Source organism: Mustela nivalis, assembly GCF_964662115.1.
Source record: "Mustela nivalis genome assembly, chromosome: 12".
NCBI classification, from domain to species: domain Eukaryota; kingdom Metazoa; phylum Chordata; class Mammalia; order Carnivora; family Mustelidae; genus Mustela; species Mustela nivalis.
Window position 1 is genome coordinate 42,123,168 of NC_139031.1, and position 15,579 is coordinate 42,138,746.

At 44.9% G+C, this 15,579-nt stretch overlaps 1 long non-coding RNA gene across 4 annotated transcripts in view; it reads right to left on the reverse strand.

Moving 5' to 3' along the window:
• LOC309844677 overlaps positions 1–15,579 on the reverse strand; it is a 188,906-nt gene that overhangs the window by 146,887 nt on the left and 26,440 nt on the right. For 3 of the 4 annotated variants that reach the window (XR_014300812.1, XR_014300813.1, XR_014300814.1), the window contains exon 3: positions 5,792–5,887. This is a non-coding gene — a long non-coding RNA (uncharacterized lncRNA). Of the gene's footprint in view, positions 1–5,791; positions 5,888–13,036; positions 13,072–15,579 lie in introns of those variants that run through there. The other variant, XR_014300815.1, reaches the window with a different exon arrangement.

Below are 15,579 nucleotides of genomic sequence, written 5' to 3' on the forward strand. Positions count from 1 at the left end.
TATTTTACCACAATTTTAAAAATGAGATCAGCAATTATATGTTAGAAATGTGTTAAAGTTAGATTAGCACTGAACTGAGACTTTCTGCTTGACCAAATCAAGACTGAAATTGAACTGGAGAGAAGGTAAGTTTCTCACCATGTGATTCAACGTTATTGAAGGTCACTTTCTAGCATCTCCAAAACCACCAGTAAAATGTTTACCAAGTTTTACGAAAACATTCTAATAATAGCTTAGATATTTGATATACAGATAAGGACACTGAATCCCAGACACAATAGATATAATAAGTGATTTCCCAAGGTCGCACAAAGTGAATGCCTCGATCCAGGTTGTTCTGATTCCTGATTTAGTGTCAGCCCTATTAACTCCTAGTGTTCCTTCCCACCCCTCTCTCTTTCTTCTCCCTTGGTATCGAAGACACTGAATTCTTTTTGTTTTTCTCCTACCCATTTTTCTTTCTCTATTTTTTTCATAATTAAAAACAATAGACTTTATATTTTAGAATGGTTTTAAGTTTACAGAAAAAGTGATCAGAAAGTACAGTAAACCTGGCAATTCACAGGCCCATACCCCTGGGGCTAATAATACATTATATGTCAATAAAAAAATTTAAAAAATTATTAAAAAGTACAGAGAGTTCCCATATGCCACCCCTTCTCCCCAGTTTTCCCCATTAGTAGCATCTGCATTAGTGCAGCACAATTGTTATCATTGATGAGCTAATATTGATACAATATCATTAACTAAAGTCTGTAGTTTACATTAGTGTTTACTCTGTCTCAAACATTTTTTTGGTTTTGAAAAATGTGTGATGACTTCCATCTACCATTACAGAATCGTACAGAATAGTTTCACTACCCTAAAAATCCTCTGTTTCTCTTTTTTCACCCAACTCAAACAATTCCCCAAAGTTCTAATCCTAATCTGTTTCTCCTCTTATTCTATTCTCTCCCTTGGGGGATCATTTTCATCCCCACATTTTCAGGGGCCACTTCCATTCTGACAACTCTCTAAGTTAAATGCCTGCTGGCCTGCTGCACATCTCCACTTGGCTGTCAGAAGTAAGCCAGCTGTGTACTAACCCCCAGCCCCTAACCACCTATTTCTCTTAATGACAAGGCACCCTCCTAGTTACCTCATCACCCTGGAATCAACTTTGACTCTTCCTTCCTTATCCTTTGAGGCAGAGCCTTAAAAAGAGGGGGGAGGGTGCCCAGTGACAGGTTGGAGTCTTGTTCATGATGAGCTTAGACTCTCTGGCTACAGGAATCTGTCTTCAAGTCCTCTGACCCATGCAAGGTGAATGGCAAAAATAATGACCTGGTGAGCTAGCAGCCATTTTCACAGAAGTGCTTCTTTGTAGTCAACTTAGCAAAGACCTCTCCCTCTTTTTTCACATCAAACAGGTCTTCCCCTCTCCAACCCCCAACCCGCTCCCTGTTGCCTTTGATGTGTTTTTTCTCTAACCCAGGTCTTGGCACTCGTGGGAAAGAAAGTCAGGATGAGACCAGATTCACTGATCACCAATAAATAGAGTGATGGAGTTTATTTTCTGAGGTCAAAGCTCAAAGAATCCATTAAAAGTTTCTTAAATATAAACTCATCAGCTTAATAGAAATGTACTGTACAACACTAACTATAACTTAATGTTTGCCCTCAAGGAGTTCACTGAAGAGTTGAAGAGAAGCCTATGTAAATAAGTCATGAAAATTAAGTGCAACATATATAGTAATAGAAATTTATAAGTTAAAAACAAAAAAGAAATTTTACAAGTTTAGAAAAAGACAAAGGAGTGCATTGGTTAGAATTGTGGCCAAGTGCATGAAACAAGAAACTAACAGGAATGACATCAGCAAATTGGGGTCATTTTTTTCAAGTAACAAGAAGTACCAAGGTTAAGCAGTCTAGGGCAGGTATAGAAGCTCCGTGAAGCCATCACGGACCAGACTCTTTTTATCATTCCCCTCTCCATTCCTCATTTTCGACTTTCATCATCCTGTTTGCAAAATGAGTGCTTGCATATCCAGACATCAACTATGAGTTTGGGCCAGGAAAAGCAGATAAAGGTAAATGTTAACAGGTATGCACCAAGTGAGACAGTCCCTTTCGACCAAGAAATAAGAGCTTTCCTGGAAGCTCCACCCAGGAAATAAAAGCTTCATGTATATTTCATTAGCTTGAATGGTGTCACAGGTCTGTCTTCAGGCCAAGTAAGTTCAGGAATCCCAGATTGTAAGGTGGTTGCACTGTTGCATGGATGAAAATTTAAGATCAATAAAAATGAAGATCTGGGACAAGCCAGCCATCATCTTGTGCAGATACTCCATCAGCTCTATGAAGAGATCTACGTGGTGAGAAGTTAGGGCATTGTGCCAACAACCAGCACTATTATGTCGGGCATGCAGGTGAGGCATTTTAGATGCTGGTGCTCCAGCACCAGTCAAGCCTTCAGATGAGTGAGGCCCAGCTATCACCCAACTGCAGCCTTATGAGAGACCCTTAGTCAGAGCCACCCAGATCAGTCACTCCTGAATCCCTAACTTGCAGAAACAGTGTGACATCTTAAGTGATGATTATTGTTTTAAATGAGTTTGGGGGCAATCCATTATGCAGCAATGATTAACTAATATGGAAAATAAGAAAGAAGAGATGGAGGGAAGATGGATTGAGCAACTAGCTGTGCAGGTGGGAGACCCCTTGTGAGTAGAGAAGACGCAATCACAGCTCACTGAGCCAAAACAGTGTGGGCATGGGAGCTGGAAGGAGCACCACCACTTCTATCTTGCTTCCATCTATTGCTGACATGATATGGGAGGGGTGTTGGGGGGAGAGAAACATGAAGAAGCAGGAGATGAATGCAAGGGCTAGATCATAAAGGGCCGGGAAATCCTTCTGAGGAATCCTGGTTTTATCTGACACACAACTGAGAGCCATTAAAGGTTTTTAGGTGGGGACGGTCATGATGAGATTACATTTGAGAAAGATCACCCTAACAGTAGTGAAGAGCACAAATGAGACACAGACTACATAGAACACTTAAAAAGAAGATTCTGTTTATACACTTAGATGTTTTATATTTGGCAACCATAGAGCTTTTAGGAGCTTTAAGTTTTGCAGAGATCATGGACTATTTCTACAGGGCCAAAATACAAGTAGGGGGAAATGGGCCTGGGTCCTGGATTTAGACTGGGACCTGATTCATACTCTGCTCCTTAGGCAGCACCTCACCATGCGTGACCCTCTGAGCCTCATAGCCCTTGCCTGCAAAATGAGGATAGTAACGAAGCCTCCTGCATAACAGCAGATAAGTCCCGGAACTAACTATGTAAAGATCCCAGCAAAATGCCTGGCATGTGAAAGAGTGGACTTAATACTCTGCTGTTGATGATTTTACCTTCAAAAACGGTTCTTGAGTGAGAGGGATTGGACTGAGCGATCCATTTTACAGATGTAGAAACTGATGATTCATGTGTGTAGCAGAGTAAGGATTTGAATCTGGGCTATCTTGATTGTCAAGCCAATGCCACCCTACTCAGCACAACACACAGCCAAGCAATCACACTGTCACTTCTCTTTGGGTGGTAACAATAAGAGTGGAGAAACATTTATGAAAGATTAAATGAATAAAATAAGAGCAAAGGATTATTCCCACAAAAAGGTTCTCCAGTCTTCTCTCCCCACTTCCACCTTACAAATCTCCAAACCAACTTCCTTTATTCTTTGCTCTTATTCATAATGTGCCAGAAGGCAGCTGACAATTACATTTCTGAGAATGATGTCCCTTTACTCCCCTAACTGTTGAGTGGGAAAGAAGAAATCAGCACTTGGTTTGGTCGCATATGTTATAGGTACATTATTTTAATCCGGAAGAAATTGAGGACATAGCATGTGCTGGTTATTGGGTACTTAAAAAGATACATAAGCCAGCTCTCAGCCTGGAGGATTCTAGTATTTAGTGGGAAAGTCAGACCTTGAGCAAATACCTATCATGCCAGATGATAAGCCCTACCCTAGAGGATAAACACCTGTCCTGCGGAGCCCAGACAGGGGAATAGTTCAGTCCGTTCAGAGTGGAGGTAAGGAGGATGGATGGCCCCCAAAGCTGTTAGGAGGACACACTGGAATTAGTTTTGAAGAAGGAATGGAAGCACACCAGAAAGAAAAGCATTTAAGCCAAAGGGGGTTAGCATGAGTAATGTCCAGGAGCATAGATATGTAAACTGTTTGGGAAATAAAAAGTATTTTGGCGCTATTGGAGAAAGGGTGAACAGGCAGAGAGTGGGAAGAGATGAAGCGGGAAAGAAAGGCCCTCACTAGGGAGGTTAGGCTTCACTTTGAAGGCAGGGGGAAGCACATGGACTGTCTGTAAAAATTATGCTCAGCTATTGGACTTTGGAAGAAGCGTCTACCATGGGCTCCTCTTTCCGACCACTCATCTAGTCTTCTAGTACTGGGGCTCTTCACACCATCTTATTAGGGACTGAGTGTCCTTCTTGCGAGCCCACTGGAGTCACAGATGAGAAATAATGTGACTAGATTACATGACCAGAAGATATTTAATCTGGGCCAAGTCCATTTGGTCATGAGGGTGATTTATCAAGAAAGCAAACCTGTTGCCAAGATAAAGGAGAGGGCTCCTGGAGCTGATTTATGTTCGCCCCGCGGAACGTTAATGTCACCGCGTTTCACTTTCCAGCCAGTCACTGCTCCCTGGCCACGTGAATGCCTCCCGCCCCTGCACAGGACTACTTGGAAATGGAACGGCTCCTTTCAGACCATGGCAACACTCGAACAGCACCAACCAAGCAGAGCGGCTCTGGGGTCCACAAAAGTTGTCACAAGTCTCCCTCCATCCTTTGCTCATGATGCCTTCACAGCTCTCCTGGTGGCCTCATCCAGGGACTGACCAGGGTGCTCCAGAGAGACACCAGGCGCCACGGGGACTGAAGACATTATTTATCACCTGTAGCTTACAGGGTTGCAAGAGGAGGAAAACCTAGAAAACTCCAAGCATCCCACGGTTCAAGGAACACCCTGGCCAAATATTATTCTGCGCCCAGGGTTTACTGCCCTCCTCCATGGTGCTCGGGGTTCCGGGTCTGGGCCATTGCCATGCCCTGTGGGAGGAAGCCTCTGCCATGCCCACCAGCCCATCCAGCCCTCTCAGGTGACATCGGACCCAGCCAAGGAGCATTGCCATCTAACCGACAATGGCCGCCTCACTACCCAGGAGACACATAAGTATCTCAGGGCCAGGACCTCACGCTGTTTTGTAACATAAGCACTTTCCACGCAGGGTGCATAAGTCAAGGAAGGTCTGATTGTGGACTCCAAATAGTCCCTATCGCAGTGTTATTGTAGCCTCCCCTTCTTCCTCCTGATTACTCCACTCAACATAATCTCCAGCATTCAGCGATAAACCTGCTGGCACTCAATTTATAGGCAAACAATTCCCGTCTCTTTTCAGCCACTTATCTTTTCCAGCAGTCAAAGAAAAACTATATATAGTGTCTCTCTGGCGTCTAATTCTCTCTCTCTCTCTCTCTCTCTTTTTTTTTTTTTTGACACAAGGGAGACATCAAGGATTCATGGGGGGTAAAAGAGCAGAGTCTAGCTTCTTGCTGGCACATAGCAAATGGCTGCAGACCTGGGTATGGCAGACGGGGGTACATGGCTGTGTGATGAGCCCCTTATATACAAATTCGAGTGTGATAAAAGCAGAATTAGTGTTAGGAATTAAGCAACAATGATACCAATTAATAGCAGTAGTCCTTTACAAAAACATTACCTCTTCACGGGACTGGGTATCACAGAAACAGCATATGAGGTCTGCGCAGTATTTTATTGCATTTTTAAAACATCTGCTCGCATTCCCATAACAATCCTAGAAAGCAGGCAGAGATGAGAATTAGCCTCATTTTTAGAAGAGAAAATAGATCCAGTAAATTTTCTTGCCAACGGTCCTAGCCCGGCTCAGTAGTACAGACAGGGATAAAACGGACAGGTTTCTGACATTTAATCTGCTGCTTTTCTCATTCACTCTTGTAGTTCTGTCCACTTTAGGCTAACTCGGTTGTACCCATACTTGGTTACATACATACATCCACACCTAACTACAAGTACTGAAGCAGAAGAAGCCTGGAAAAGTCAAAACATCTCCCTGTGCCAATGTTTATAATACTCTCTAACATCTAAAAAGATGCAGTTAGTCACTGCTAACAAAAATGTTCTTAGCGTTGCAGAAGGAAAGCTAAAATTAATCAGAAGTCAGCAAAAGAAAACTTCGCACAATGGCATATTTTCTGTTCTCTACTTTTGGAGAAAAATATAAAATCCCCAGAAAACAAGTAGATAAACGGAACTTTTTCAAGGTTACACCCCAGATTACTCAGCTTTATCCCAAACCTGCATCTTTAGTCCTTTATGCTATGAACAGAAAGTAAGCAGCCCATTTGCTATCCCTTCAGCTACTGAAACAGGAAAGAGATACATAATTTAGGCAGAATTAAAAATGAAAAGGGGTTTTGCTTATGACAAGTTAAAAGAACAAAACTCCCCATTTCCCAAGTGTTACAGGTAATCAAGTTTTTCTGTATAGGACTTTAGGAGGTTTTTACAAAATTTCTTGAAACAAAATGTAAAAAATCAGTCATTATAGAAAAGTACCTGCCTATTATTTTTAATTGTGTTTATTTGTTTTTTGTTTTTTAAAGATTTTATTCATTTATTTGACAGAAAGAGAACACAAGGAGGGGGAGCAATAGGCAGAGGGGGAGGGAGAAGCAGGCTCCCCCCGAGCAAGGATCCTGCCTCAGGGCTCCATCTGAGGACCCTGAGATTATGACATAAGCTGAAGGCAGGCACTTAACTGACTGAGCCACCCAAGTGCCCCTAAATGTGTTTTTAAAGACTAGGCTTACTCTTTATCCCAAATTCCAGATCAAATTCCATCAGAAATGCTACAATGACAAAATGTTTCATTCCCCACCTCTAGTCCTGGACCTGTTTGGTTCTGACAAAACTCTTTTTTTTTACCAGCAGCCCTTCTTGAACAAGGATCGTGCTAGGGATCCTGTGTGATATAGGTCCAGGAAGGAGGGGGTTCCGACAAAATGCGGGGACAAATTTCAGACGCATGAGGTGCTCAACAAGGAGGAGGACAGAGCCACATGCAGTTCAAGAGTAAGGAAAGCTATTTTGACCCAAAGCAGGAAGAGAGCACTGGGGCCCAGACAGAAAGATCTTGCTCCTCATGGAAGAGAGAAGCTATGTGAAGTTGGTTCTTGGGGCAGATGACACAGGCCCTCCTCTGTTCTTAGGAGCTCATGGTCTAATGGAATGAACCACCAAGCTGATAAGCACCATGCGTGTGAACAAAGAATGACCAGGCCCAGGAATGTTGTAAGTGAGCCTGCCTGATAGCATAGTTCCAGCAAGGTTTCGTACTGAAAGTGACCCCCCGGAGTGGAGACTTGCAGGATTTTTCTAGTTAGAGAAGGATTGGGGAATCACTTGAACAAAGTTAAAGAGACTACAGTGGGTTGATTGGTGGCCCCCCAAAGTACACCCACATTCCAGTCCCTGCAACCTGGGAATGCAGCCTTATTTGGAAAAGATGTAAATGAGTGAAGGATCTCAAAATGAGGTCACCCTGGAAGATCTGAGTGGGTCCCAAATCCAATGACAAGGGTCACACAGAGGAAAGACCCACAGAGAGAAGAGAGGGCCATGGGAAGAGGGAGGCAGAGATTGGAGGGGTGCCGCCACAGCTGAGCAACCCCTGAAACCATGAGAAGCTGGAAGGAGCAGGGAAGGATTCTCTCCTAGAGCCTTGGAAGGGAGTGTAGCCTTGTTGATGTTTGATTTTGAAATTCTGGCCACCAGAATGGTAAGAGAATCAATTTTTGTTGCTTCAGACTACCAAATTCCCACTAATGCTTGTGGCAGACACAGGCAACGAATGCAGGGGTGTGAGAGGAAGGCTGGTCCTGGGCTCTGCTCTCTGTGGCCAGGGCGGACCCCTGCAGGCTCCATTTCCCAGACCCTTTCCAGTGGGCTCAGCCGACAGGAGGCACTTGATGGGGGATGGAGGGTGGAAAGAAGGGAGCAGCCAGGATATTTCTTCCTTCTTTCTCAGCCTCCGGAGATACACCTCCAGCAGCAGCTGTCTCTTCCTCAGCTCCCACAGCCACAAATAGGATCCCTGTGATTTCACATCTCCCTGGGGGATCTGAGGCCCTGGTTCTAACTAAGTCACAATAGTTTCCAGAAATAATAAGTCCAGTGTGATTTGAGCACAGGTCTTTTGCGGGGAAGAGCCTGGAAGAGTAGACTGTGCCAGACTGGGCTGGGCTAGTCCACATACACCAAAAGCCATAAGGGCACCAGAAGCAGAGCTTCGAGGCTCCTCTAAGAAAGCAAAATCTCAACAGAAGTCACAGGCTCTTATCCCCGACTTGATATCCACTGGTACCCAGCTTGAAGTACCCGTCATGAAGTCTCCAGACAGTTCCTGGCAGGAGACTGCATTGCTTTGTTAGGGCTGCCGTAATTAAGTACCTTAAACAATAGAAATTTACTTTCTCACAGTTCTAGAGGCTAGAAGTCTGAGATCAAAATTTTGGCAGGGTTGGTCTCTTCTGAAGCGTCTCTCCTTGGATTGTTGATGGCGGTCATCAATCTGTGTCTTCACGTGGTCTTTCCTCTGTCCCGTTCCATGTCCAAATCTCCTCCTCTTATAAGGACCCCAGTCCTATTAAATTCAGGTCTATCCTAATGACCTCAATTTAACTGAATTATCCTTGTAAAGACTCTGTCTCCAAATACAATCCCATTCTGGGGAAGCTATGGTTAGGGACTTCAGTGTATGAATTTTGGGAGAACACAAACCAGACCATAGCAGGGACTTACAGATTCATGGCAGATGAGACAGTGAGAATCATGGCAAGCCCAATAGGAATCACATGGAACCAGCAGGTATTCAGTAAGAAACAAAGGTGATGGGTGGACTTAGGGGTGCCCGACAAAAGCTGTAAGGTGCTTGACAGGTGTCAGTAACCCTGCCCAGAAGAGCCCAGAGCAGGGAGAGAAAGGGAAAATGGAAGATGCCTTGTGGGGTCTGACCATATGGACAGCTGGACTGGCTTTATGAGAGCATGTAAGAAGCCCAAAAGGACTTCCAGAGAACAAGTTGAGAATCTAGTGGCTGGTAAAGACAAGAGTAAGCAAAAAAAAGTTTTGCATTATTAATGGGATTTTGTGTGTGTGTGTGTACCTCCAGGTTGATCAAATCTACAAGGTGAAATCTGTGCATTCTGGAAGGGATAAAGTTCTTCCTACCACCACACCCTCCCCACCACAACACAAACATACACAGATGGTGTCTGGCCTCCTTTACACAGCATCCCCGTGGAGATAAAAACAAGAGAGCAGGGCCCGCGAGCAGCCACCGCAAGGGAAGTCAGAATCAGACGGAGGCTGCGGGAACTTGACTGGGGGCCCGGTTCAGGCAGAACAGCGATGTTTGTGTGCTGGCCACATGCAGGCGTGCCGCAGCTCTAGGACCATAAGCCTATGTCCAGGGGAGCCATATACACGTGCTTTTGCAGATGAGATGCAATTTATTAATATGAGACTCTGCAGGGTGCATAGCAATAAATTGTAATTCGTGAAATTTATAAACTGAGATAGCACTAGTGAGGGTCCTGCAAATTGTAATTCTCTCAACCTGACAAATGAACTGCTCTGAGCAGCGACAGCGTCAGCAGGGTGAGAGAAATAAATCAGCCTGCTGAACTGGGGTAAGAAAGCAAACACTTTTATGGGTCTACAGATCTTGAGAAATGTTGATTAAGTCAGATCTGGAATCCCCCCATGGTTGTTTTTCACAAGCGGCTTTATCCCAGAGACCCCCCAGGCCTCCCCATGTTACCACAATCTCCCAGGAAAAACGGGAAATGAGTTATACTGTGTTTGGGGTAGGAAACAAAAATATATTTCTTTATGGTTTTGGGAAAAGGTAACTGTGACCATTCAAGGAGTCTTCTGTGTTTCCCCAGATCTGTGTTAGAAGAAAACTTTACGGGAGGTTTTCCACAACATTGATAACCTCCAATTGTGGGACTCATTGTGTGAGAATACATTTAGAATAAGCAGAATTCATCAGAGGTTAGTCTCCAAACTCACAAAGTACAGATTTTACTCAGTAAGAGTAGGGAAAAAAATAATGTAGTGTACTATATTAAACCAGAGACACTTGAACAAATGCTTTGCATTACCTCTGGGTCCTAAGAGAACCCATTTGCTATCAAATAACTAACATGCTAATGACAATTCAGTTCATGAAGCCGGTCCCCTGAAGACTCCATTCTAGGAAACGGTTTGGTTTCAACAAATGGTCACATTTATTCTAAACTGTAGTCTTCAAATTCAAAATGTCATGTATACAAGACTTATATTCCCTCTAGTTGATCTGAATTCCCAGAGGGGAACTATTTACTTCAGAAGTTTAGTTGCAAGAAATGGCAGAAAAGAGGCAACAGCTCTGGAGAGGAGGACTGACACTGGTCTGACACATTCAGACTCTCCTGACTTTCAAGAAGCTACTACCATCTCCTTTTGGACAGAAGACTAAGACTCAAAGAAAAACTGAAAAAGGCAGGAATTAACTGATAGCTAAGTTTATACCTTCTCCTTTCAAAGTTGAGAATCCTAGAATCTTCCCATTCAAAGAGTTCTCTCTCTGTCACCCACCCTTTCTTTCTTCTTACAGATGCAGACCCAACCCAGTCCCAGACCTAGATGACCACCTCCCTGGTCTTCACCACCTCCAGGAAAGGAGCAACCACCCACCCCCCCCCACCTCCCCACCCCCCACCTTGCTGGGGCAAGAGGCCCAGGACACATAGTCTGTGCTGCCCATTCAGCAAGGTCGTCATGCTTGGACAGAGAGAGAAGGTGTTAGGGGCAATGCTCATCATACCCCATTTGAAGCAGAGACCAAAAGGCCCTGGGAGTGTCCAGGTTCAGGAACTGGCTGCCCAAAGACTGAGAAAAGCAGGTCACAGCGGTGCTGCGGGGCAGACCCCAAGAATTTGTTGCAGTTGCAGAAAACTTCTGAAATGTCTTTCCCAGAAGCTCTGGCACCTCCAGGAGTGGCTGCGAGTTTGTGTGGCTGTGGTGGACTGGCAGCCCGGCACTATCCCGGCTCCCCAGGGTCTGGCAGATAAGCAGCCGCAGCCATGAAATCTGGCTTCAAAAAAACCCACAGATCCTGGGGATGGCTGCGTCCTGAACACACATTTCTTTTCTTTTTTTTTTTTTTTGAACACACATTTCTTAATATTGTGCAAAGTCTAGGGTGATCACCATGGTTGCTGCCATCGGAGGGGAAGCCAGGTGGACACCTATCTTGGGCATCAGTGCTCTGGTGAAAAGACTTGTCTGACTCTCCTCCTCAGGGTTGTGGCCAGGGAAATCCTAAGTGAAGGTTTTCCAACCATCTGAATGGACTCATTCCCAAGTGCCTCCACCATCACATTACCCTCCAGCTCCAAATCTTTCCTACTTGCTCTCAGCCTAGAGCAGTGTTACTGAATGAATATACAGATCTCCTGGGTTTCCTCTTAAAATGCAGACGTGATCTCCTACATCTGGCATGAGCCCCAGGATTCTGCATTTCTAGCAAGCTCTCTGGTGACAAGGATGCTTGGTCTTTGGACCACACTTTTGAGAGCCAAAGACCAGTACTACAAGTCCCAGATCCCTAAATTGGGTGTTAAACACACTGGGCCACCTCCTTCCACCTCCCACTACCTTCCTAACCTCTTTTACCTCCTTCCAACCACCTCTGCTCTGCTCCAGGCAGACACCACCGAGACCTCGGGACACCTCACTCAACCTACCACAGTGTTCTGGGCCTGCCGTTTCCCTTGCCAGCAAAGCATGCATGCTTCTCCTTGCTGTTCAAATCTTTCTCCCATGCAACCCTAGCCTTCCCATAAGGACCATTGTCCTCCTTACAGGAAGAGCTGCTTTCCAGAGTTGTGGCATACAAGGGAACGAGCCCTGCTTTCTCAGGAAGTGTCAAAGCCTGGGATTGTTTGGGAGACAAAGACCTGGACCACCTCCTTCTGTATGAAACAAGTAGAAAACTGCCTGGGCTGACCCATCATTCTCCAGCTGGAAGCCCTGTTCCAAGATGGTCATTTTGGAAACAGCAGACTTTAGCTCTGTTCAACTATTCTGGGACCAGAGCTCTTCATGCCGGGAATGGATACGATACCATGTCCCAGGACCCAGCTGACAAAGACAGAGTTGAATATTCCCACTTCACATTGTGAGGCCAAATACCAGCTAATGAAAAGTGGATCATGTACTTTATAGAAAAATACTTTGTACCGTCTGAGATTTAATGGGGAAATGAACTCTTAGCCATCCTCTGTTTCAATTTAAGTATTCAAAAGTCCCTATCCTGACAAAGCCCCATAAGAAAGGCTATCTAAGGCACTCCTTGATTTTCCTTTTTTGCTTCCAAACACTGAAACTGCAGCCAAGATTTTCTGGTTATGGAACCTCTTCTGAGCCTGATATCTCACTGGCTGGGGAATTGGAATGAACATTTCCATCTTATCTGCCCTCTGTTACTTGGCAGGGAAGGGTGTGGCAGTAGAGCGTACAGTGGGGTTTAGGGGAGGTTTCGCCTTGCAGAGACTGTGGTGGGTTTTCTCTTCCCCAGCTTTGCTGTCAGTTGTTTTGAGGGAAATGGGTAACCGGATCTTAGAATCCCTGGATGTGACGAGATAACATTGACTATAGGCAATTCTATTTACTGATAAAAATAATATATAGTTTTCAAATAGCCCCATAATGAGTCACTTCTAAATAGTCAGAAATACGTTTCCTGCAATTCTTTTTTGAAACTTGAATTAATAGTTTTATAAAATTACTCCCCTCACTAAGATAGTCTATTGAATGCACATGGAATTAGCTACATGGTCTCAAACTTGCCACAAGCTAGACTTTGGGAACCTACCAGATATGCATCAAAGTCCAGAGTACATTCTCTCCTAAGAAATATATTCTACTTCTGGCTCCTCTTCCTGAAAGTTAAAAAAAAAAAAATAGCATAAGAACAAGAGTTAGACAAAATTTATCGGCAAGTTTCCAGATTGCCAGATCACTGCCAAAAGGCAAACATCCTAAGCCACTGACGGATGGCGCTGAAGCCTAATCTAAAATTGTGAGCAAAACTGTGGACTCCTGAAGAAAAAGTCCAGTAGACTTGAATTTGACTTGTCTTGCTCTGCCACTCAGCTCTGTAACTTTGCGCAAGTCTTTTAAACCCCTCTGAACCTCAGTTTTCTTATCTGGAAAATGGGATTAACAACTACCCCACCCATCTTGCAGAGTGGCTCTGTCAACTAAGATCATCCCCCAGCAAGCACCTTCTTAATTTACAAGGATTTTAATTCCATGTGGTTGGCAGGCAGTATCTTCTGCTGGTTCCTGGGCTCCACAGAGCTGCTCTCTTCCTTTGCAGCCCTTCCCCCATAGCCTGGTGACCTCTGTAAAGGTAGAAGTGTAAGGAAGGAAAGTGACTGGTATTTTAGAGGAAACAGAATCTTATCCAGTTTCACATGTGATTCTTTAAATCTCTCTCTTCCATTTCCCTCAAGGAATCCCCAGACAAATCCTCCAGTCCTATCTTGTTACCCTTCTCAATAACAGAACAGATTAATTCTAGTTAACCTGGACAACCTATCTTTCCCCCAGCCCCAGGAAGCAGAGGCTATCATTGTTGTTTTTAAAGGCTCTCTGAAGGGAGATTACTGGTTATCCTCACCAAAAGATAGAGAAGGGGACTGAAAAGAATTCTAGGGCCTCCTCCAGGATGATAAAGGGCTGGAGATCTGTGTTCTCAGGCAGAAAGTTTCTGTCTCCCTGAAAGCCCTCTAGGGAGACAGCAGGGCCTCAGGGAGAAATTACAGCCATGGCAAAGCTTTGCCAAGAGAAGGTAGAGCCACCAGCCTCCTAGGATGATGAGGACCTGGCAAATGAAATACATCCGTGGTCATCCATGTGGACTGAAGACTAGAGAGCCATCCCTGCATGTGCTGGGTGGACATTCACAGGAACTGAGAAGAAGGGGGCACTTCTGGACTGAATTTCCCACCAGCCTGGCAGAATGGCTACAATAGCATATCAAATTTAATTTAAAGTAATAAAAGAAATGTGACATTTCTTATGCCTGATCATGTGGCACAGAATTCATATGCCTGTTGTTCTTTCTGGGACATTCTGGCAGATAACTCTGCTTTCTTTGGATGCTCCAGAGTTTGGGGGAAACGGTTTTAAAGATCAGCATAAGCTGTTTCTGAAGTTCCCTTCCGCTCCCACCCCCGGTGAGAATTTACCCAGGGAAATACCAAGCCAGCAAGAATTTCCTTCATCACTTGAAACTCAAACCCTGAGTGGCCTGCCTCCCTTTCACTCACACATATTTCTCAGCAAAGCTTTAGTGGAAGAGAATGTTTCGTCTTTCTTACATCCCAAACGTAAACGTATCAAGAAATAAAAACAAAACAACATGATTAGCAAGCACTGTCCATGGTTCCCAGACAGGAATGAATGTTGAACTGCTACCAACTAAACTCAACAGTTTGGAGATACATGCATCATTGTCTGTATTTTACTCTAAGGAAGCTGAGGCCAGAGGTATTAACTAACTTGCTGAAGATTTCAAGCTATGAAGTGGCAGAGCGAGGATTAGAACCCACCTCTGTGTTCTGTTCTATGTCATTCCAATTATCTGCCTTCTTAAGCAGTATGCTTCTGTGTGTGTGTGTGTGTGTGTGTGTGCACGTGCGCACCCATGCGCGTGCCATGAAGGGTTCAGCTGCTGAATGTAGTAGACCAGAGAGCACAGATTTCTCAATGTAACCATTGCCATATTTGTTTAACTCTGGAAGGAGAAACTATGAGCTGCAGTAGGCGTCCGCTGAGCTACAGCTGAAATGTGCCCGCTGCTGATTTAATGTGATAATCAGGGGTGGGGGCCCTGGTGACAGACTATGATGTATTGGCTGTTGTTCTGCACTTTGATGTTCTTTGGAATCTGTCAAAACTTCACTTCAGCACTCCAAAAAGCGCCATGGCGTCCTCTGTCCCACTCTCTCACCACAGGGGCAAATGGCAGGGGAGTGGCCGCCACTTGAGTCCAGGTCAGCAGCAGGTCAGAAAGTGGCAGACCTTTCTTGAAGACAGCTGGCGGCGGCAGCCGCTCCCCAAGCTCACCACCGCCCACCCAGAGGATTCCTGTCTCTGGGGGATAAGCATCTTTGCTGTCCCCGGCCGAAGAGGGACTGCAGACCCCTCCTGTCTCAGCTCAGTCACGGGGCTTCTGGAGAAAGGAATCCTGTTCCACACCCTTGGTCATGGGGGATTGAGCCACAGGCAAGGAAGGGGGCCTTGGAATGCAGGGGGCATGCCACTGAGCTCGCTGCCTCCAGAATGTTCCTTCACAGGGAGGGGCAGCCAGCCGCATGCAGCATCAGACCCCAGTCTGGGCCACGACTT